The sequence below is a fragment of the Miniopterus schreibersii genome, assembly GCF_964146895.1.
Source record: "Miniopterus schreibersii genome assembly, chromosome: 12".
In the NCBI taxonomy this organism is placed as follows: Eukaryota; Metazoa; Chordata; class Mammalia; order Chiroptera; family Miniopteridae; genus Miniopterus; species Miniopterus schreibersii.
In genome coordinates this window covers 41,012,391-41,034,462 of record NC_138112.1, presented here as the reverse complement: position 1 = coordinate 41,034,462, position 22,072 = coordinate 41,012,391, and the positions used below count along the sequence as shown (strand labels likewise).

Here is a 22,072-nt window from a genome sequence, read left to right as displayed (position 1 = left end):
GGCGGCGGGCCTATGAGAGAGCGGGGCCGCGGGGAACTTGGCCGGACGCCGCCGCGACGGCGACCTGGGGAGCGCGGGCGGCGCCTCCGGGACGGTCTGGCGGAGCCGGGCTCTGCTCCGCGGAGGTGGGCGCCGTCCTGAGCCTCCTCGCCGCGCCACCGGCGCTCCCTCCCGGGCCTGAAGTCGGCCGAGGGCCCGGGAGGCCTCGGGGTCCCTGCGGGGCCGGCGAGCGGGCAGCACTGCAGCCCTCGGGCGCCGCCCGGGGCGGGCGTGGCTGTGGGCAGTCGCCTTCGCGGGTCCAGGTCCGAGCCGGAAGTGCCTCCAGCCCAGGGCTTTTCCCAACTGTTTGCCCCGATTGCTTAGGCCGGACGCCGCGACGAGCGAGAAGACGGAAGCGCGAGCTCAGGGCGAGGACACCATATTTAGGGGCGGCCCCTGGGCTCCGTTTTACCCCAGGGTGGCGGTTAGGGTGGTCTGTGCCTGCAGCAAGGTGAGCGCCCCCCAGGCTGTGGTCCCCTCTGTGTCCAGAGGAAACATAATCGCCACAGTTGGCCCCAGCGCGAAACCGAGCGTCCACGCCCCGGCCGCAGTGTGTCCGCCAGCACGTGGGCGAGTGCTGGGAGGACGGGTTGGCCCCGCTCGCCGCCAGCTTAAGTGCAGCTGGAGAAAAAAATTCCTCTAGTGCTCAAATTGTGACTTAATCCGTCCCTTATTGCTGCATGTACAAATTTCTTAATTTTTTTCAGTTGTAAATAACCCCAAGGTGAATATTGTTCCTCCTTGTGGTTTTTTTTTCCCTCTGTGCTCTGTGTGTGTGTGTGTGTGTGTTCTTTAGAATACAGTTTTAGAAGTGAGAATTAATGGAGCAAAGTACATAAACCGCCAAATTGCCCCCGGAAAAACACACACGTTCTCAGTAGCAGTTAGAGGACACTTTTCGTGCCCTGGCCCGTGTGGCTCTGTTGGTTGAGCATCTTCCCGTGCACAGGAAGGTCGCCAGTTCAATTCTCACATTAATATTTCTCCCTCTCCCTCTCTAAAATCAATAAAAACATATGAAAAATAAGAGTACATTCTTCGTGAGTTTTGGACATCAGTGGGTATTTAAAGTTTGTTATATAGTTTTGTTTTGATTGATGATTTCTATTGTTTGTTTTTCTTATTGTAGCACTTTATGAATATTAACACTTTGCCCTATATATCCTTCAAACACTTTTCAAAGGTTAAGCTCAAGCTGGATTTTTAATAAAAGAAACACATCTTAATACTTAGCACATGGGGAATTCCCTGAAGATGCAGTAAAGGGTGAATTTCTACAGAACATTTGCTAACTGATGTTTAAACCATCTTTTTTGCATGTTAATCCAAATTCAATTTTAAGCTCTTGGAAGACAAGAAATCTAGCCTTTTGTGTGTTTCAAGAAGCATTCTCACCCTCCCTCCATTGGTGCTGCTTCTTCACTCCTCCTGATTACAAATACAATTTTTTAACTTAATTTTTATTGTTGACACTATTACAGATGTACCCATCTCCCCTTTGCCCACCTCCACCCATCCCCTACCCCCCTTCCTTCTGACCATCACCAGTCTGTATCTCTGAGTTATGCATATATGGTTCTTTGACTAATTCCTTCAACCTTATTATTATTTTTTTCTTCTCGTTTTATTTATTTACTTATATTTTTAAATTTTATTTTTGCTCAACATTATTTTTTGATATGGATAGTTGACATTTTCCCCATTTCATGTGAAGTTAAATAAAAATAGCTTTAGAAAACTTCTCTTTATTAATCTGTAATATGAGTTGTGTATAAAAACAGTTTGCTTGCTTCCAAAGTAAATGGGAATTTTAAGCCCAACAGACACCTCTTCCCCACTAGATTGGTGCTCCTAAGCCCCTCCCATATAGGAATTCTTTATCTCCTATTGCTATCCATGCAAGCGCACATCCCCTCTCCCCCCTTCCCTCTTTCACAACACCCAGCTTTATTTCTTTAACAGGCTTATATCAGTCTCAAAGGGTGTTGTTTATTACTACCCCCTTCTAGAAAATGAAGTCCCTTGAGTGTAGGGACCTTTTCTATTTGTTTATTGCAGTATTCTGATGTGGCTTAAGTGCTCAGTATATTCTTAGTGATAATAAAGTCCTTAAATATTTATTGGTTTATCTTTTTTAATATAAATTAAAATGGTATAGAAGTCTCCCACCTACCCCTTCAGCCCCCAGCCCAAGCCCCCTTCCTGGAGGTAAACACCTATAATATCTATTGTTTTTTTCAACTCTTGATTTGGCCATCCATCTGCTTCCCTAAACTGGGAGGTCCTTCAAAAGGGCCTGGGTTCAGAATGGGAAGGGAAGAGTTCTTTTGGCACCCAGGTGCTCACACAGGAGAGGAGAGGTGAATTCCCAACAAATGTATAGAATGACTGGGGGAAAGATGAATTTCTTTAAAAGTTGAAAACTAGACTCAGTTTCCTTGACTTAATCCACTTCCAGGTAAAAGACATTCCATGACTTTCCACCACACCTGGCATGGACTATAACGCTTTTTGATTACTTGTCTGCCTTCCCTCCCACCCTGGGCTGAGATCAAGTTTTGTCTTTAGAGTTTCAGCAACTAGCAGTGTCCTCAGTGCCCTAGAAGCTACTTAGTGTTTCAGGAATGATGGAATAAAATCTTGTGTTCCTTAAAACAAAAGTGCCAAATGAGTGAAAAACACAGGCCCTGCCTCATCCAGCTGAGAACATGGCACAATGTTATGGTTTAACTGCAGCAGTGTCCTAACTGAAATTCTAAATGATTGTTCTGATTTTTTAAATTTCTTGCTTCTGAGTACAGTACTCACTGTACTGGAGAGACAGGGTTACACCCACCTACCCTAGGGCATATCTAATTCAAATTTCCTGTTCTTCCCTACCCAGTGTTATTTCTAACTATAATGTTGCTAGGCAACTTTTTCAGAATCCACGAGCTTGTGGTAATGTTGTAATAACTGAGTAAAAATCTTGCCCCTGGGTGTTGGCAGAACAAACTAAACCTGTTTATTCCCTTTAAAAAGACAGATGATTTAGCACTTTAATACCACTATTGTAAGCCCATTCACCTTAGCGCAGGCAGCAAGATTTCTGCCCTAAAAGATTTGTAATTGAGATTCCTAAATCACCCTCTCAAATACTTTTTATACAAACACATGAATATATGTGCATATTATTAACATAAGAATGCACTTTTGAATGAAAGAGCCTTTAAGACTGGGAACTAATTTTTCACAGTCTGTAGAAATAGGAATGTTTCATAAAACTAGCCAGGCTTTACCCAGAACTGAATTTTTTTCTAGTTTATGCTTTTGATTCTGGAGACATAATAACTTTCTCTAAACAAGAGCCTACTCTGATTTCTAATTAAAAAAAAAAAAAAAAGATGTGTTGATCAAATCTGTTTTGCACTTAAAAACCAAATATGCTAAAAAAGTTAAACCGTCTTTCTTCCTCTTCCTTGTTATCTTTACCTTTCCCCTTCGGCTCGTTCTCCCTGCAGACCTCACTCACTTCTACCCAGCCCTAACTGCCGATTACCAACTGCCACTTGGCCCCAGGAATCCAGATCTCGGGCTGGAATGTGGTAGCTCCTACCACTGCTCCTGATTGACTTCCCAGGTATAGATTTCTCTACTCTGTCGCTTGTCTTAATACCGTCTGATGGATGATGTTTGACTATTTTAGCGCATGTTCGTTAGCTCGCCCTGAGAATGTAGTACTGTATAACCAAACCTAGGTCCTCCTTAGATCTTCAATGGAGTAAGTCTGAGTCTAGCATTGCCCCTTACAGATAGTGTTCAATAATGTTATGTGTGCTTTTAATTATGGTATTATTGTTTGAGAACAATCCACACTTGTTAATGGCTTTGAAACCAGTGAAGGTAACCAAACCAAAGCAGAGATAGTGTTGATACAGTAAGAACTCGAAAAGCATAGCTCAGGAAGAGTGACCAGTTGAAAGCTCATATTTTAATGAAGTGACCATTATTTCTTGTCATGCGCAAATAATCTTTAAGGACTAATATACTATTTCCATTTATAACTTCTAACATTTATATAAAGTAGATCAAGGGCAGATTTCATTACATCTTTCAGGTATGGATTATATCAGTTATATGGATTATATGCAAAACATTTGAGAATCTAAGGTTCTCATTCAGATTTTGCTTCGGGTCCTCAGGTATGAGAAACCATGCTAGGGTACTCAAAAGTTGTGTCTGTACATACACAAAACCTTGGCTATAATCAGCCTTATTAGTGAAAGAAGACTTCAGGCCTGCTCCCAGTTATCTCAGCCCTTACACAGGCCCCTAATCTTGAAAGTCTGGATAGTCCACTGCAATCAGTCAGCCCTGTGGCAACCTCAAGGCTTTCCCAAGAGAAAATACTGATCACTGACCATATCATTCCTAGATGAGAGTTCTTTTTTTTTTTTTAGAGGTTTTATTTTTAAAAAATACATATTTATTGATTTGAGAGAGAGGAAGGGAAAGGGAGAGAGAAAGAGAAACATCAATGATGAGAGAGTCATTGATTGGCTGCCTCCTGCACACCCCTGACTGGGGACTGAGCCTGCAACCTGGGCATGTGCCCTGACCGGGAATCAAACCTCAATCTCCTGGATCCTAGGTCGATACTTAACCGCTGAGCCACGCCCGGCCAGGTGAGATGAGTGTTCTTAACCAACATGTTAAAACTATAGTTCTGTGAAGCAGTTAGACAAAATATTATGCTTCCTATTTGCTACCTTAAAACTCTTCAACTGGAATAGAACTGAGTAGCCCCATTTTCTCCACTATTCCTTTTTTATGTCCTTTACAGAGGCAAAAAGGCTGCTTTTGTTTATATTCTTAATGAGTTTCAATAACGGAAAAGGTAACTACAGAAATGGTATAAATAGGAAGAATCATAAGGGACTGCTCAACAGAATGCCAGTGCTCAATACACATTCTGCTAATTGATGAATTGCCTCTCTTGGGTTAGTGACGTATACAGGAAATGACCTCAATGACCACGAAGACTGCCAGTTGTTTGCTGGCCACACTGTGATTATTCAAACCAGCTTTGTTCAGATTACTGGAGCACAAAAGATGTGATGACTCTTCTCCAGTGAGTCAAGGGGTCCCTTGTCCTTAGGAGAGGGAAAGGAGACAGAGCAGACATCCCGAGCTGGTCTTTTGTGTAGCAACAGGACTGTGTTTGGGTGTTCATGTGTTTTGATGACTCAGAGGTGAGTCAGTGTTAAAGTTCCGTAAAAGGCCTTGTTCAGCTCCTACAGGACTGAGAGATGAGCTCATCCAGTAGCTAGTTGGATAGAGTATCACAATAGTGTGTGATACCGTCAGGTGATTGGTGGTATAAATGTATACAAGGAAAAACATACCAACCAGGATGAACTAGTTCCTGAGTGCAGAAATCAGCGTCACTTGGCAGTCATCTACTGAGTGCCTACTGTGTTCAAGCACCATCCATGTCCTTACCTGAAAGGTTAATGTCAGTGATGTGCAGGCAGGCTAAATAGCCATCTCAGACAGTGAATAAAGAAAAATTGAATTTATTTATTTTTTTAAAAATATATCTTTATTGATTTCAGAGAGAGGAAAGGAGGGGGAGAGAGAAAGATAGAAACATCAATGATGAGCCCGGCCAGGTGTGGCTCAGTGGTTGAGCGTCAACCTAGGATCCAGGCGATCAGGGTTCGATTCCCGGTCAGGGCACATGCCTGGGTTGCGGGCTAGGAAGCTGATCAATGACTCTCTCATCATTGATGTTTCTATCTCTCTCTCCCTCTCCTTTCCTCTCTCTGAAATCAATAAAAGTATATTTTAAAAAAAAAGAAAGAAACATCAATGATGCCTAGCCCACAACTCAGGCATGTGCCCTGACCAGGAATCGAACCCGATCTCCTGGATCCTAGGTCGATGCTCAACCGCTGAGCCACGCCCTGCCAGGCTGAATATATTTTTTTTAAAAAGGGGGTGGGGGATGTGGATATCCAAAGGGAAGGGCTACATAGCACTGGGCCAAGGGGTATTGGGGTTGATGATGGCAGCAAAAATATACTTAGGACAGTGAAACAAGGAAGAGCATAGAAGCAACAGGAGAGCCTAGGCTGGGCTGCTTTGGCTCACTGAGAAGTCAGAGGAAAGGGGGCCTCAGAGACAGGTTCAGGGAGTTAGTTCAGGGAGTTAGCCAGGGATGAGCTGCTGCTGCCCAATGTTTCCCTGGTTGCAAGTCTCCTGGGGGTCCCTTCAGAGGGAAGAAGGGAGAAGGGAATGGCTCTGGGTCCTTTGTCCTGAGTGTATTTATCTGTCTCTAGCAGGTGGGAATCTTAGGGGAGGTCGCAGGGGAGGGTCTTAATAGAATATTCATCAGCTTTCCAGGTGTGCTGTTTCAGGGCTGTGGTCTCCACTGATTGGCCCATGCCAGGGCAGGGGGCCATTAGTCAGTGTAGCTGGTCCTGAGGCAGCCAGAACATCACTAGTCTGGTTTTGCTGCTTTTCTGGGCCTGGTGCTGAAATACAAGTGAGGCCTAGACGTTATCTTTAGGGAGAAAAAGGGGGGGGCGGGGGGAGTCTGAACCAAATGGACCAGCAATATGCAAAGGGAGGATAGGTTACCCTGGGGGTGAGGTTCTTGTTTTTCCAGTTTTGCCCCTTGCTAGGCATCGGGGCTTTCTGCCCTGGTGAGTTTCTGTACCTGGCCCATCGTCCTTGCTCTGCTCGTGTCTAACACTCCCCACTCCCCATTACCTTTATGTAGGCAAGAATATGAGAAATGTCCAAAGTACTACAAAGAGCTGGGTGTTTTTGAGGGAGCTAGGAAAGGTATAGTTCCACTAAAATGGTAGGCACTGAGCCAGATGCTTTGCATGTTTATCTAATCTTTACAGAGCCCTTTGAGAGAGGTATTTTTATTCACACTTTACAGATGAAGAAAATGAAACCCAGATCAGTTCATGCCTGCATCACACAGTCATGGAGCTCATATTACTGAGACTATATTTCTGACACTGTATGACCGCTGGCTTAAAGACAAGCTCTTTCTACCCCAGCAAGAATGGAGTAAGGTCAGAGTGAAAAGTAAGGGAGCCTTGATGAAGGCAGGGTCACTGAGCCCAGCTGGTGGGCCAGCCATTATGCAGGGTGATGCTAGAGTGCTCTGGGCAGCAGGGCACACAGCTTGTATGGTGTGAATGAGAGAACTGGGATCTAGAGAGAGTCAGACTTGCTCCTTTTTGTTTTACTATAAAATCCACATGTATTTTATTTTTTAAAAATTATTGATTTAGAGAGAGAAAGAGATGAAGGGGGAGAGAAAGCGCACAACATGGATTTGTTGTTCCACTTATTTATGCATTCATTGGTCTATTCTTGTATGTGCCCTGACCAGAGAATGAACCAACTGAGCTACCCAGCTAGGGTCCCCACATAGATAGATAGATGATGATAGATAGATAGATAGATAGATAGATAGATAGATAGATAGATAGATAGATGATAGATAGATAGATGATAGATAGATATAGATATAGATATTTAAATATATCTTTATTGATTTCAGAGAGAGTGAGGGAGAAGGAGAGAGAGAGAAACGTCAGTGATGAGAGAGTCATAGATCAACTGCCTCCTGTACGTCCCCCACTGGGGATCGGGCCTGCAACCCGGGCATGTGCCCTGACCAGGAATCGAACCTCGATCTCCTGGATCATAGGTCAATGCTCAACTACTGAGCCATGCCCGGCCAGGCCCCAAGTGTATTTTAAATTCAAAAACAAGAGGAAAGATCACAAAGATTGATACAATCTCTGTTGTGGAAGGCATGGGGAAATTCATTCTTACCTACTGTGGGGGTGGGTATAAATGGGTACCCTTTTTAAAAGATTGTTTTGATGGTTTCTGTTACAATTTAAATATTGATACTCTTAGACCTAGCAATTCTACCAAAACGTTTGTACAGATTTTCAAAAATAAGTAAAAAAATGTTTATCGCTGTATTAATTCATTTAATAAGTATTTAATGAGATTCTCCTGTGGGCCTGGCACCCTTCTGGGCACTAGGAACACAGCAGGTGAAACAAAACAAAGTTTTTACGTTGGTGAAACTTTTTCGGTCTCTGGTAGATACAGGAAATACATAAACAAATGTACAGCGCACCCTCAATTCCCCCTCTTCTCCTCCAGGCGTGTTACCTTTGCCTTTCCCTCTCCTAAACTCCAAGGGCCCTTCTTCCGCCTCTGTAACTTGTCTCCTGAGCCTACACAGCCCAGCTGGCTCACTTTTACTGCCTCTATAACTTTCTAAATAAACTTTATGTTATAATTTGGGGGGGGAATGTACCAAAAAAATCAAGTAGTGATAAATTCTATTAAAAAAGAGGGGAAGGGGAAAGGATTAAGAAGTGGTAGAAGGTTGGAGTGAATTGCTATTTTAAATGGAGTGATGCTTTTCTGAGGAGGTAGCATTTGAGCAGGAACACGAGTGAAGGGAGGGAATCAGTCAAATAGAGATCTGGAGAAGTATATTCTAGGCGTTGTTTACAACGCCAGAATTTGGAAGCCACGCTAATGTCCATTAGCTACTAAGTAACCACAGTTCAGAAAAGAATGAGACAGAGCTATATGTGCAACATGGAAAGATATCTAAGGTATAATGGGAAAAGGTTGCAAAACTTTATAATGATTTTATTTAAAAATAATCAGAAAAGTTACCCTAAAGCAAATATATTTACCACAGGAAGACATCCAGAGAAATACACAAAACTGTCAAAAAACCTCACTTGCGAGGGTTGCTGTATGGAGAGAACAAATAAAGTGCCAAGGGGCTAAGCGAGGAGACAGCAGGAGGAAGGCCTCGTCATCGCCCCTGAAACAGCAGGGCAGACGGAAGTGGGACCAGTCCTGAAGACCCACACCCTCGCCTTCCTGAAGTACTGGGAGCTGTCCTCTCAGGTTCCTGGTGCCTGGGCCCTTCCTGCCTTTCCTCGCTTCTCCACACTTCTATCTCCCTCCTCTAGCTTTGCTCTTGGGAAAGAAGCCTGAGCTTCTGTTTTCTTGGCCTGGATACTTCACCTGGGCTGGTCTTACTGCCCGTCTCAGACAACAAGCAGCTCTGTGCTCTGGCTGGGGTCTGTGGTGAGGTGCTGGTAAGGAACAGGGCTTACAGGATTCTTCTAATTTATTATAGGCTCCCTATTTTTACAAAATTAAAAGAAATGTTTTCAATGACAGTTGACAATATTATGTTAGTTTCAGGTATACAGCATAGTGGTTAGACATTTATATGATTTACCAAGCGATACGTCTAGTACCCACCTGGCACCATACATAGCTATTACATATTATTCGAAAGGTAAAGTTGGTGTTGAGCGAGCAGGCTAAATAGCCATCTCAGGAGGTGAATAAAGAAACATTGACTTTATTTAAAGAAAAAGGGATGGGGGAAGGGATATCCAAAGGGAAGGGAGCCACGGGGCATTGGGTCAATGAAGGCAGCAAAAATATGCAGTGGTGCCTCGGTTTTCGAACTTCTCTGTTGACGAACATTTCTGTTTACAAAGCCGTAAACCCTGAAGTCAGTGCTTCGGTTTTCGAACCCGCCTCAGAAATCGAACATGCCCCGCGGCTTCCACTGAGGGCAAGATCCTGAGGCCCAGCTGTCAGCTGTTGATCCCTCGGTTTCCTAACGTTTCAGAACTTGAATGATCTTCCAGAATGGAGTACATTTGAAAACCAAGGCACCATTGCACTTAGGACAGTGAGACAAGGAAGGGCATAGAAGAAGCAATGGGGGAGCCTAGGCTGGGCTGCCCTGGCTCAATGAGAAGTCAGAGAAAAGGGGGCCTTGGAGACAGGTTCAGGGGGTTAGCCCGGGATGAGCTGCTGCTGCCCATTGCTCCCCTGGTTGCAGGTCTCTTGGGGGGGTCCCTTCAGAGGGAAGAAGGGGGATGGAGATGGCGCTGGCCTCTCGCCTGGGGGAGAGCACAGGCGGGTGGGTCCTTTGTCCTGAGCATTTGTATCTCTCTCTTGTAGGTGGAAATCTTAGGGGAGACCTCAGGGAAGGGTTTTAATACAATATTTATCAGCTTTCCAGGTGTCCCTTTCCAGGGGTCATGGTCTCCACTGATTGGTCAGTGCCAGGGCAGGGGGTCATTAGTCAGTGCAGCTGGTCCTGAGGCAGCCAGGGCATCGCTTGTCTGGTTTTGCTGCTTTTCTGGGCCTGGAGCTGAAATACAACTGAGACCTAGATGTTATCTTTAGGGAGGAAAAGGTCAGGAGGTATAAACCACATGGCCATTGATATGCTAGGAGAGGGAAGGTTACCCTGGGGATAAGGTTCTTGTTTTCCCAGTTTTGCCCCTTACTGCACATCCAGGGGGCTTTCTGCCCTGGTGTGTCTGTACCTGGCCATATGTATTCCCTCCCTACAGCCCCGTGACTATTTTGTAACTGCTATTTTTACTTCTTTATCTCTTCACCTTTTTCACCCAGACCCCAACCTGCCTTCCATCTGGCAACCATGTATCTATGAGTTTGTTTGGTTGTTTATTTTGTTGTTTTAGATCCCATATGTAAGTGAAATCATATGATATTTGTTTTTCTCTGTCTGACTTTCTTCACTTAGCCATCCATGTTTTCACAAATGGTAAGATTTCATTCTTTTTTTTTAATGGCTGAGTCATATCCCATTGTATATATGTACCACCTCTTCTCTGTCCATTTGTCTACCAGTGGATGCTTAGATTGCTTCCATATCTTGGCTTTTGTAAGTAATGCTGCCATGAACATAGGGATGCATATATTTTTTATAGGCTCACTTTTATGTACAGACAAAAAGGCTTCATCCCTGGTTACCAGCTTCAGAATATTAACTGAGCCAGGAGCTTAGTTTGGGGGATATAGGACTGATCACACACACTCCGGTCAGTGTTGATGGAATCACTTGTCTCCTTCAAGGTTTTTGAAGTAACCAAGCCTTAAGTGTTTGATGCCTACCCCCACCGCCCCCCGTAGTGAAATACTGATCCCTAACAGTTTGAAAGAAGTTGCTCATTTACATATCTAGGTTCAGCATTTTTTATTTTTTATTTTTTGCAGTATAGCTTTTAACAGCTTTTGTTCATGATGATTTATCTGATTAGCTTTTCTACTTTTTTTGAGTCCCTATTGGTAATCTATATTTCCTTGCGTATTAACCATTTTGTTCAGATTTTAAGTTGTAGTAGTATAGGATTAAGCAAAGTATTCTCTTGTATTTCTTTTTCTTTTTTAAAATATGTTTTTATTGATTTTAGAGAGAAAGGAAGGGAGAGGTAAAGAAAGAGACAGAAACACTGATGTGAGAGAGAAACATCGATTGGTTGCCTCAGCCTGCAGCCCAACAGGGGACTGAACCCTCAACCCCGGGCTTGTGCCCTGACCAGGAACTGAACCAGCACCTCTTGGTGCGTGGCCAACACTCAGCCAGCTGAGCCTCGCCAGCCAGGGCCCCTTGCATTTCTTTAAAAAAAAATTTTTTTTTAGTCCTCACCCAAGGATCTGTTTATTAATTTTAGAGAGAGAGGGAAGGAGAGCAAGAGAAACATCAATGTGATTGAGAAACATTGACCAGTTGCCTCCCATACATGCAACCTAGATACATGCCCTGACCGGGAAATGAACCCATGACCCTTTGGTTTACGAGAGCATGCACCAATCACCTGAGCCACACCTCAGGGCTTCCCTTGTATTTCTTTTTTTTTAAATATATATTTTTTTATTTCAGAGAGAGGAAGGGAGAGGGAGAGAGAGATAGAAACATCAATCATGAGAGTCATTGATCGGCTGCCTCCTGCATGCCCCCTGCTGGGGATCAAGCCCGCAACATGGGCTTGTGCCCTGACTGGGAATCAAACTGTGACCTCCTGGATCCTAGGCCGATGCTCAGCCGCTGAGCCATGCCGGCCAGGCAGATGGCGCTCGAATGCTCCCCTAGGGGAGAAAGCGCCTATATTTTCTTATTCAACAATAAAAGTGTGTACGGCCATGCATTTTCTTGTGAATACAGCTTTGGCTGCATACCATAAGTAGTGTTTCATTGAGTTAGTTTTAAAATAGTTCAGAATTCATTTTTTTAAACTTTGAACGTAAGTATAATACACATACAGAAACGCAAAAATATCAAAATATGTACAGTTTGGTGAATATTCCGAATTTCAACACCCAAATTCGGACACAGAACATTACTGACACTGAGGACCAGCTACATCATTTACAGGGCCCAGTGAGAAATGAAAATGCAATGTTCAAATTTTATTAAGGACTTTGAGATGGTGACAGCAGAGCATTAAATCAACTGCAGGGTCTTTCTAAGCCCAGGGCCCTGTGCCCACGAAGCTGACCCTGCCAGTGTCCCTTTGAGCTCTCTTCTCATCCCTAATCCCACCTCCCCACCAAGGGTACCCACTATCCTGACTTCAAGTGGCAAGAGTAGTTTTACCTATACTCTTTTGTGTCTGGCTTCTTTTGCTCAGCATTGTATTTGTGAGGATCATCTATACTTTTACATGGAGTTGAAGATCGTACACTCTCATTCCTATACAGTTAAAACTAGTCTGTAATTCAGTTTTAGTTTGCCACTGATTGAAGAGTTGTTTAGGAGAACTTGAAAATTTTTCCTAGTGGCTGAACACGTTAGGCTGACTAAGGACTAACTTCCTAGTTTCGGGCTCTCTTTCGTCTGAATGAGTGGGTCCTTACTCATAGAACATATAGAACGAGTAAGTACAGTGAGCTCCACTCCCTCCTCATGTTCTTCTGATACCCAATAAGGAAGAAAGCTAGCCAAAGAGGGTAACGGCAACAGCAGTGTGTGTGTGTGTGTGTGTGTGTGTGTGTGTGTGTGTGTGTGTGTGTGAGTGTGTGTTTTAACCTCTCCAGGCAGAATTTTTGTAACTTCTCTAGAGTAGTAGCACACATTGATTGCAGAATAAGGTGCGGAGGTTGTCTTGTCAGCCCGTGAGCTGCCAAGGAAACAAAAGAAATTGAGTCCTCCCTTGTCAGGTCAGGGGAGGCACCCCACTTCTACCATGTGTCTGAACAGGGGCAAGGTGTCTGTATATGTCCATTACCTCAGGCTGTTCTGACAACAGTCCTAACACTGAGGATGGCTGGATATTGAGGGATGAAGAGCCCATATAAGTAGTGCACCAGTCGTTAAAGAATATATCGCCAAAAGCCAATCATACTTTTACACTTAATGTTGAAGCCTACATTCAAACTATTTTATTATAATCAACTTGTACCAGCCAGCCTATAGCTCAAATTTGATGACCAAACATTAGAAAATCTTTTAACAAAGTGCTATTTGTTTGAAGTAGAGGGCCTCAATAATGTCATTGGGATTTTTTCTTGAAAACAAAAATTTTGTTTATTTAAAAATAGATATCAAAAAGCTCATATTACAAAACTCAAAAAGGTATACAGTGAAAACAAAGTCTCCCTTTCACCCCCAGCTTCCAGCCTATTACCCAGAGGCAATTACGCATTATTTTCTTTTTCTTTTTTTAAAAAAATATATCTTTATTAATTTCAGAGAGAGGACAGGAGAGAGAGAGAGAGAGAAACATCAATGATGAGAGAGTCCTCATTGATCGGCTGCCTCCTGCACGCCCCCCACTGGGGATCGAGCCCGCAACCCGGGCCTGTGCCCTGACCGGGCCTGTGCCCTGCGCCATCTCCTGGATCCTAGGTCGACACTCAAACGCTGAGCCACACTGGCCAGGCCAACATTATTATTTTCTTGAATATTGTTTCAGAAACGATCTATGCAAATATATGTAATCTTTTAAATATTTCATAAGAAATTGTAACATATTATGCATATGTTCTGCACTTTGCTGTTTCACTTAATATTTTTGGAGATTATTTCATATTAATGCATATAGGACTGCCTCATTCTTTTTAAATGATGAACCATAATTTTTTTTTGGTTTGACATTTAATTTTATTTATTTTGAACCATCATCTTAAGAAAGGTTTGTTTTCTTTTTTTAGCAGCTTCATTGAAGTAAATTTACATACCATAACATTCACCTATTGAAAGTATACAATTCAATTATTTTAGTTAATTTATAGAATTATGTTAACCATCACCACAATCCAGTTTTAGAACATTTCTGTCACCCCAAAAAGTTTTCTTATACCCATAATTTATCTTTTAATCATTTAATGAAACTTTGTTTTTCCTTTTCAATAATTCATTTTAACATTTCCTGGGTTCATGATTCTTTGTTTTACTATCCAGCACCACATAGGATTTAGAATGGTGAAGATGTGTTAGGAGAGCATTTCAAGCCTCACGGTTTTGCTTCCCTGTTTTAAAGAGTAGCTTTTCTCCTTTTCATTCCAGGCTGCTATGAATTTGGAGAGTGAGATATAGGAGGCCTTGAACATTCTGCCAGTGAGCTGCTTGCTTTCCCTCCTCCTTTCCCTTTTCACCAAAATTAGTAGAGTCTTAAGAATACTAGATAGGCTGGAGGAGATGGGCTGGCATCTGCTCTCTCCCTCCAGGAGATGGCTTATCGCGATAGACAGGAGCTCAGTCACAACAGCTGCAGAGAAGTGGGAAGCAGAAGGCAGGGGACCCCTCCGTACTTACTATCCCGTCATCTCGGGCAGGTACCCTTCGTCCGGCTGGTGGTCACCAGGACCGGTCAGAGGGTGTCTGGCTCCACCCAGAGCCCCTGGCAAGCACGCGTCCCTGGCAGAAGGCTGCGTACCTGCGAGAGAGCAGGTGACAGCGTCACCACATGGCCCGGGACGTGAAACTACGATGGGAGGGCCCGTTACTGCGGTTTTGCATTTCTCGGCGGCGTCTCTCAGTTCCACTCGCTACTCCCTTGCTTCAGATAGGACGTTATCCATAGTTAGCGCTCCTGAATGGGAAATAGCACTACAATATATAGTTTGAATAAAAAGCATTTTTTTCTGATCCCGTTCTTCCAAAATTTAGAGCATTTTTGTTTGTTTGTCTATCTCGGGACTTTTTCTCTCCTCATTTTAAAAATAAGAGTTATGTGTTCCTTCTCTTCAAGGAGGCGGGAGCAGACGCAGAGATGCAGATCTTCGTGAAGACCCTGACGGGCAAGACCATCACCCTCGAGGTCGAGCCCAGCGACACCACTGAGAGTGTCAAAGCTAAGATCCAAGACCGGGAGGGCATCCCGCCTGACCAGCAGCGCCTGATTTTTGCTGGCAAACAGCTGGAGGATGGCCGCACTCTCTCAGACTACAATATCCAGAAAGAGTCCACCCTGCACTTGGTGCCTCGTCTGCGGGGTGGCGTCATCGAGCCGGCCCTCTGCCAGCTCGAGGTGGCCCGCACCCCCCGTGCTGTCAACGGCCACAAGAAGTGCGGCCACACCAACAACCTGCGTCCCTAGAATGTTCTGTAAGGCCCCTCCACCACTTCCTCTGGCCGCAGGGCGGCCTTCTGCCTGAACCCTGTGACCCTGGGGCCTCAATAAAGTTTGCCTTTTGTTGACTAGAAAAAAAATAAAAATAAGTTATGTACCTGTTACTGTTAATATACAGCCTCATTTGTGTTTCTCTTTTCAAAGTCAATAATTCTCCAGTCAAAAATTAAGTAGGTAGCCCTGGCCGGGTAGCTCAGTTGGTTGGAGTGTCGTCCAGTACACCAAAAAGGTTGCGGGTTCGATTCCTCATCAAGGCATATAACTAGGTTGTGGGTTTGATCCCCAGTGGGGGAGCATATGGAAGGCAACCGATGATGTTTCTCTCTCACATCGATGTTTCTCTCTCTCTCTTCCTCTCTCTCTAAAATTAATGCAAAGCATATCCTTGGGTGAGGGTTTATAAATAAATAAATAAACAAATAAATAAAACTGAGTAGGTGGGTCCTGTTCATTTCTTAACAGGAAGAGAGGAGAGCAGATACACAGCATGATCAAACTAGAGCCCTAGGGGAAGAGGGGGAAGGAGGGCTTGCGTGCCTTCCCCATGTGGGGGCTGCTGGCAGGGTATGGCACCCCCACACTGGCAGGGGAAGTGCCTCTGCAGCAGAAAGTCACTTCCTGGCCACCCTTAGAGTCCTCCCTGCCAGGGTGACCTCCCTCCTGCCAGGAAAGGCCCTTGTGACATCTTAGTAAGAGGATGACTATCCAGCATCTACTTGCACCAGAAATCTAAACTCAGGGGCCAGAAAGAATAGGGGCCTGTGGAATCTTTGTCAAAAGTGAAATGCCAATGGGCCACTTGATACAGATGCCCTTGAGAGAGACACCACTGTGGATGGAGGCCTTTGGGTGCCTTTTCACGAACTAACTAACCTCTGAGTAGAAGATCCTGGCTGCCGTTTCCTAAGGGCCTGAACATCTGTGGTATGATGTCTCTGTAGACTTCCTTGCTCCTGAAGGAGATCAAACTCCACTGTTAATGAATGGCTGGGGACATGGAGAACCAGAACAAGGGTGGGGTTTCCCCCGCAGTGGCACTTCCTTCCGAAGCAATCCTTCGGGAACAAAGAGTCTACTTATTAGACTTGGATCCACAGCAGGGCAGCAAAGGGCATTTATCTCAATAGTTGCTGTCTAAGCACATGCAGCAGGAGCTATTGGAACCCTATTGCCTTCCATCAAGGTTGACACTGAGGCCCTGGACTGGCCTTTGGGTGAGCAAGTGACTTTCCCTCTGGGGATGGAGGAAGGTGGCCCTCTAGACCTCCCCCTGAGACTGTAGAGTGTGATGCAGAATGCTAAATACTGCCAACAGCCTGTCCATACGTTAGGACTGGTCTCAGGAGTGTTGAGTATTGCTAGGAATAAGTGACCAGGGCTTAGGACTCAAGGCCTGGCAGAGATTTGCCCTATAAGTACATGTGTGACAATGATATTTAGCCCCCAGCATCTTCCACTCACAAGGATTGCAACTGGCATTTCAGGACTAAATCTGAGATTCCCTCAGAAGTACTTCTTTGGTCAACACTGGTTATAAAGCCAAAAATGGTTGTCAGGTTGGGCAAGGAAATAAAACTAGTCTCCCAGGTCTGGTGTGGGCATTTATTTCCTCGGTGTCATCCCAGCAACCTGAGGAGGCAGTCAGGGTCCTTCTATGCCCATCACGCACCCTTCCCAGCATGAAATGATTTCCTTCAAGGCTAGAGAAAAGACTGCCCCTGGCCCAGGCACAGCTGGTTAATTTGTTCTCGAAGAACACCTTAAAGCAAGCAGTGTGTGGCTGGGAATTGCTCCCTGAACTTACACAGCGCCTCCTGCTGGTGGCTGACCCCAAGTCTCACCAATAGTGCCTTTCATTCATTGAGTCCTTTTATTTTTCACTTTGAAATACAAGGTTTCACCAGCTTCACAGAAGTGAAGATCATCTATGCAGAAAAAAAGTGGTTTACTTTTCTGGTGTTCCTGATTTTCTATTTAAAAGAACATTAAGCAATTTCTTTTAATGTTAGAAAAGGATGCTAGAAAGGCCGTGGGGGTGGGTGACAGCTTGCCCTACCAGTTTTATCTGAGTAAAAGATCTAGAGGGTTTAAGACCTGCTCCCAACTGGGGCTTATTGCCCTCCTCAAAAAGCCCTGTCACTGGCTTGGAGCAAAACTTTCTTATTTACAAGGATAAGTCAATCCTCTTGCAGCAGCTAGTTTTTAGTCTTTGCTTTTTCCGGAGAAATTGCAGAATTTGTCTGAAGGGCAGTGCCACTGAGTCTGTACACCAGATTATAGCTGTTTTCCACGTGCCTTTCTCAGGTTCCTATCCGAGTCAGGGCTTTTGGGCAGATTAGTGAAGGTGTTCAGAGCTTTTGGATGCTTTTTCTGTGTCCAGGGAACCCTGCGGAGAGGAGGCAAACTAGGGAGAAATTTGGGATTGACATTAGAGCAGGAATCCCATTTTCTTTCACTTGAATGCAGAGAGTGAAAAAAAGTTTTGCCAGATAGTTTTTATTTTAGCTATTCATGCAATTAGCCTGAATCTTGAGCAGGTCTACTCTCAGCATAGCTTTCTGTCCTTCAAGTTTGGCCATGCCCTGGAGACAAATGAAATTCCTGCATGGAGAAGTGTGGATTCTCTGTACCTCTCAATCCAGGGGTGTTTAGAGCCAGAGGGAACAGCCAGAGGAGGCCTGCGGCTCTGCTAGGCCTCCAGGAGTTACGGGGAGGTTGAATTCCCAGTTATCCTAAGGGAGTCCATAAGCTAAAAAGAGAAGCAGATAATATGTTCCTAAAATAAGTCATACCTCCTGTGTGACAACAAGGAGAGAAGGGCTAATAGATCTTTCCTCAGCAGGGCGCGCTACGTAATCTGTGGGGCTCAGTGCAAAAAGAAAACACGGGGTCTCTTGGTCAAAAAGCAGGGGGGAAAGTGCTGTAAAGGCCCTGGCTGGGTAGCTCAGTTGGTCAGAGCACTGTCCTGATAACACCAAGGTTGGGTTTTGATTCCCGGTCAGGGCACATATAAGAAACAACCAATGGGTGCACAAATAAGTGGAACAATAGATCAATGTTTCTCTCTCTCTCTCTCTTCCTCTCTCTAAAAAAAAGTTCTGTTAAATGCACACATAAAGCCAGACACACAAGGACATTTATATGAGGTACCTAGGATAGTCAAATTCGTCATCAAATTCATAGAAACAGGCAGTGGAAAGGTGATTGCAGGGCAGGGGGAGGGGTGATGGGAAGATATTGTTTGAAAAAATTCTGGAGCTGGATAGTGGTGATGTTTGCACAACAGTGTAAATCTACTTAATGACACAGAACTGTATGCTAAAAAAAAAAAATAGTTAAAATGGTAAATTTTACGTCATGTATATTTTACACTCCCGCCCCTGCACACATACTCTGCTTCTCATGCTGTTTTTATTTGCTATTTAACCCCATTCTAAGAAAAATTGAAGACAAAACTTCAGCATGAATTTTATCGTTCATCTTTATGTTATGCAATGTCAGTTTTCAATGAAAATATCACAGTATTTAACTTGTCTTTGGAATCACTGAAATTACACAATTAGAGTTGTGTGGCTCACCCCAGGAGGAGGGCCCCTGGAGCTGGCCAGAAGAGACAAACATGAGCCAGGCTCAGGAAAGGTGGAGGGAGGAAGCGAGGATCCTCCGGGCACAGGGCCCGGAGAAAGAGCTCCGAGGGCATGAGACTCACGGGTGCTTGGGGCAGATGCTCTCCTCGGCCTGCCAGATGCCCTCACCCCTTCCCATAGGCCTGCCACCCCAGCCCACAGCAAACGGGCTGCTCCCTGGTATCTTCAAAACTCAGAGCTTGGAGAGGCAAGGGGCTTGCCCCTGTCAAAACTCAGCTAAAGCTGGCCATCCACCAGGAACACTATGGTACTGCCAACCTGGGGCAAGAATGGCCACCACCATGGGTGCTAACCTCCACAGGGCACATGTGCCCGTCACTGACCCTCCTGCGCTGGCACCCAGGTCCCTGCCAAAGGCAGAGGGCACAGCAGGAGTCACAGGGTGAGGGCAAGAAGGGGCAGGGAAGCGGCATCAAGAAGAGAACTCAGCCCAGCCGGGCGTGGCTCAGCGGTTGAGCATCGGCCTAGGATCTGGGAGATCGCAGTTCGATTCCCAGTCAGGGCACATGCCCGGGTTGCAGGCTCCGTCCCCAGTCAGGGGCATGCAGGAGGCAGCTGATTAATGACTCTCATCATTGATGTTTCTCTCTCTCTCTCTCCCTCTCCTTTCCTCTCTCTGAAATCGATAAAGATATACTGGAAAAAAAAAAGAGAAGAGAACCCAGTCAGGGAAGCCACAGGGGTTGGGACTGTCTAAGCCCAGGCTCCAAGCTCCCAGTGCCTGGCCCATTGCTGCTTCAGACTTCACTTATAGAACACAAATTCAAAGATAAGATTATTAAGAATTTCAAGACTGCAGCCACAGAGCATTAACTCCCAAGTGCAGGGCCCTTCGGAGCTCAGGGTCTTGTTCAGCCGGGCTGGTCACACATCCACGAAGCCAGCCTTGCTCCTCAGGCAAAAGAGGGCATTTAGCTGGAGCAGTCTTGGAAGGATCCCCTCATCCCTGACAGAAACCTAAGTATAGAAAGTGCTTGCAGCGGAGGGGCCGGGCAGCCTTTTTCTGCCTCTCCTGTGCACCCCCCCCCCAACAGACTTCAGCTGTGCCCCTTCCCTCACTGACCCACTCCCCTCTCACTGCTGGGTTCTGCTGATACTTGAACTGTCTACAATCATATCCGGGCCAGGAAATACTGGACCCGAAATTCCTTGGGATGATACGTGGAAATCTAGCCCATTTCAGCAATGAGTGCGTGGTTCCCCAAGTTACTTACCTAGTCCCGGGGCTGCCACACAGGAAGGCAGCATGGGAGACTGCCCAGTTAGTTTGCCTGACGGCCTGGTGGCGGGGTTGGAGGTGGCCCTCCGGACAGCGGCCACCTGTAGAGGATTGAGGAAGCCAAGCCCTTATTTTACTCTGTTTCCTAAATTCTTCTGAGCGTAGACTACAGGCAATGTACCTTTCCAGGCAATGTAGTGGCCTGGAGCTGTGTCTGGGACAGAGTGGGTGTGTTCTTCTTGGACTGAAAGGTTTGCCTTGAGCGCTGTCTGGACTGTAAGCAGCAATGCCCCCACCGGCTCCACTTGCTAAATTGTACTTGTTTCATCAAGTGCCTTTGGGGGACTTTTCAACTTCAGAGGGCTGCTCTCTGCATCCTGCGCTGTGAAAACACCCACACCAGCCTCACTAAATAGCAACTGTCAGCACATCAGCTGGATTCTTCCCTTGGGGAAATCATGCCCCCTCCCTATGCTCCCGAGGTCCCATTCCCAGGAAAGCAGGTAGGGGACAAACCAGCAACCCGCTCTGCTCTTTTCTCTGGTGCCAGTCGGAAGGCATTTTCTTTTGAGCTGAGGGCTAACCAGGTCCACCAGCACCATCCGGCTCAGTCGTGCATGGCCCAGCGGGCAAAGGAGCTGGGGTGAGGGAGAAACCCTGCAACCTGAGCAAAGGTAATCATAAGAGGTCCAGGAAAGTCAACAGCTTGGGTTTGTGTCCTGGGAAACACAGCTGCCTGGCTGGACCAGCCAAGAAGCTCCCTATCAGCAAGACAGGACTGGGAGACTGGCACTACCCTGTGACTTTCCATGTTCAGTTCTTTGGCTCTCCCCACATGCCAGCCCCTTCCTGAGCCTCAGCAGGCATCAGCTGGGAGTTCTCAGTGTGTTTAAATGTCTCTGTCAAGAATGAAGACTGGATCTGTGGGTGACTAAGACTTTTTCTAATGCTATATATCTACGAAGAGCTTTAAAGGGCAAGACACCAATTCCCCTCCCCAGCCCTGAAAGGTTTCCCATTTCAAATGACTAAGTCATGATTCTTTTTCGAAGGCCTTCAAAGAACCTGATCAAAGATAACATTCGTATTAAATAAAACAGCTTAGCATTTTTTCCTTTTTTACTGTAAGGCTGGAAATGAAAAACAGCCCCGTTTCAGCTCTCTGGCAAAAAAACCATGGTGAGTGAGTGACGAAGTGATTGTTGCAGGACAACTCTCCACCTCCTTTTTTGGACCTTTAGCTGAATTTCCGACATTAGAGATGATTTTTCAAGTGCTCAGATCATTAGGTAACCAGAAACCAAAGCTCATCTTGACAATCTCTGCCATAAATTATCATCTGAGGAGGCAGTTGTGGCTGTGAAAAACCCACTGGCTTTGGGAGCCACAAAGTCTAGGTTCTTAAGTCTTTGCCCTGCCCCTTCACAGGCTGTACGGCCTGGGTAAGACACTTAACCTCTTTGGACTGTTTCCTCCTGCAGAGATATGGGGATTGTAAATCCCCAAAACTGTTATGAGGACATAGAAATGTACAGAATAGTAAATCGCAAAACTGTTATGAGTACATAGAAATGTACAGAATAGTACTTATTCTGTGCTGGATATACAATATACTCTCAATAATGTGTTGGGTTATAATCTATTACATTTGTAGTATTTTGTGTAACACTTCCCCCCACTCCCATACCAGTTTAATAAAACAAATATAAAGG

At 45.2% G+C, this 22,072-nt stretch overlaps 1 pseudogene across 1 annotated transcript; it reads left to right on the top strand.

The window, feature by feature from the left end:
• The first annotated feature begins 3,539 nt into the window (after window positions 1-3,539).
• LOC308565261 (ubiquitin-ribosomal protein eL40 fusion protein pseudogene) lies at window positions 3,540-15,603 on the top strand (annotated as a pseudogene). Its single transcript, XR_014000642.1, has 2 exons — window positions 3,540-3,658; window positions 15,114-15,603. The product of XR_014000642.1 is annotated as a ubiquitin-ribosomal protein eL40 fusion protein pseudogene (transcript).
• Window positions 15,604-22,072: the final 6,469 nt, after the last annotated feature.